Below are 2,833 nucleotides of genomic sequence, written 5' to 3' on the forward strand. Positions count from 1 at the left end.
TAAATTTTAGATATTTAAAGTTTATGTCAAATCGTGGTTTGAATAATAAGATTGATAATAATTCTAAAATCTGTGAGGTATGCATTTAAGCTAAGATGACTAAGAAACCATTTCCAAAAAGTGAAAGAAACAATGAAATTCTTGATCTTGTGCATTCTGAAATCATTCAAGCTAAGGTGACTAAGAAACCATTTCCAAAAAGCGAAAGAAACAATGAAATTCTTGATTTTGTGCATTCTGAAATCTGTGAATTGAATGGAAATTTAACAAGAGGGGGAAATAGATATTTTATTACTTTCATAGACAACTGTTCAAGATATACACAAGTGTATTTAATGAAAACAAAAGATCAAGCTATCGACATGTTTGAGAAATACAAATCTATGGTTGAAAAGCAAATGGAAAGGAAGATAAAAATATTAAGGAGCGACGGGGTGATGAATACTTTTCTAATGAATTTACTATATTTTGTGAAGAGTATGGAATTGTTCATCAATGTAGTGATCCATATACCCCAAAACAAAATGGGTTGACAGAAAAGAAGAATAGAACATTAATTAACAATGTTATTGCATGAACAATTTCCAATGAACTTGTGGGGCGAAGCTTTACTAACATCTTGTCGTGTGTATAACAGAAAACACTCAAAAAAATTTAAAATTTCTCCATATGAGTTATGGAAAGAAGACAACCAAATTTAAACTATTTGAAGGTGTGTGGATGCATAGCCTATTATAAAACACCAGATCCCAAAAGGAAAGGACAAAATTAGGACCAAGAGCCTTGAAAAGTATCTTTGTTGGACATAAAGAAAATGCATACAGGTTTTGGATTTAGATTCAAACATAAATGTGGAGTATGGGGATGTTGGATTTATTGAGCTTAAATTTCTTAATAATTTTAATGTAAATCCAGAACAAAATCTTGATAAAGATTTTACTACAACAATGGATACGAGTATAATTAATCGCTCTAACAATAATAAAAGAAAAGCTATTGAAATTCCTGGTGAAATAAAGAAACGTCAGGGGGCTAAGAAAGAAAAGAATTCTGGTTCTGACTTTATATCTTCACAAGGCATAGTCTTATTAGTAGAAGGGAATAGACATATGTTACTGAATAATATACTAACTCTATTCGAGGAAGATTCAAAAACATTTCATGAGGCAATGAACTCAAGAGATTCTGTGTTAGGATCGGTTGGGAGAGAAAAAATGTTTAGAAGGGGGTTGAATAAACACTTGACAGATTTCCCAACTTCTTCGATTGATGAATCAGTTTAGTGATAAACTGAATTCGCGAGTTGTCAATGTCAATCAATTAACTTAATGAAAGTGCGGAAATAACTGAAAAACATATAGAATATAACTGATAAGAAAGAACACAAGATTTGTGGATGTTCGGAGATTTCAAATACTCGTACGTCACCCCTTCTATCTCGAAGATATGATATTCACTAATAGACTTTGATCTATACAAAGAATTGTACAAACTCACTTCAGTTTGGACTTAACAATGCCAAAACTGAAACTCTTAGTATCAATACTGTAATGCCCGAGATTTAATTACTGTAATCAGAAGTGGATTAATTAACAGTATTGAGATTGTAGGAGCTCACGTGGAGAAGCTGGGCATCGGTGCAATACAAGCCAAGATGTTGGACAGAACCTGTGGCGCCCGAGCGGTAGAAAAGGACCGCCCGAGCGCCAGTGCACCACAAGGTCACGGTTTGGATAGAATGTCTGGCTCAAGAGCGGTAGAAAATGACTNCCGAGCGGTAGAAAATGACCGCCCGAGCGCCAGTGTCGAATAAGTTGAGGGCTTGGACAGAATGTTCTGCGCCCGAGCAGTAAATTGTGACCGCCCGAGCGCCGACTGAAATGCAAGAAAAATAAGCCACGTTTCTTACTCATGCAAGTGGATTTATATATATATTCTTTCATTCCTTCTCCTTCAGAAAGCCAGCAAGAACCGAGAAAGGCCGTAGCTAATTCCTCAAGCTTCATCAATTCATAGACTTGTGAGTTGTGCAAGATCCGGCCGTTGGAATTTCAATCCGAGTTTGGTACTGCATTTCTATCGACAAGAGCTACACAAGGACGTAAGTTCTCTTATGTTCTACTATGATTTGAAAATATGCTATTGAAGGAATCAGATTAATATAAGGTGTTCTTGATATCGTAGACATCGTATAATTGAAACCGGATTGAAGAACAGATACCATATGAAATTGGTATGATTTTCAGAATGGATTTGATTGAGATTTGATATCAGATTTGTGTTGTTATTGATTATGAGTTGTTGATTGATATCTCATATTATCTGAGTTGACCGGGATATCGATATTGTGCTGTTATGCCGTCAAAAGTTGATTTGATTGAGAATTCTTGTGTTGGGTTGTATTATGATATTGTACTCCTCAATACTGTTATTCCAGAGTTAGGATCGAAGGCTTCGAAGACTGAACAGAGCCAGATTGGTCGACGAAAAGAAAGGTATAAATCAATGTTGAACCGGAAGGATATAACTCGAGTTAGATCTGACTTGAGTTCCCCTAAATCACATACTTTACTTTATTGCATTGATATTTGCAACTGAATGAGATTGATATCTTTGATCTATTGATTTATGTAATGAGTCATAGGCGGATGCGCCTAGTCTGTGGCGTAGCCGCCAAGACGCCAGACGTTTGGGCGTATCGATATGTTGGGGAGAAGAGCAGCTCCTATCGCTGAGATTCGATACGAAAAGGGCCAAAGTCCGTGAATAAGAATGTATCACCACCCCGATTGAAGAGTAGGTGGGTGTATGCTCTTATTCAGATCGGGATCCC

Source organism: Primulina huaijiensis, chromosome 4 (assembly GCF_012295235.1).
Source record: "Primulina huaijiensis isolate GDHJ02 chromosome 4, ASM1229523v2, whole genome shotgun sequence".
Lineage (NCBI taxonomy): Eukaryota > Viridiplantae > Streptophyta > Magnoliopsida > Lamiales > Gesneriaceae > Primulina > Primulina huaijiensis.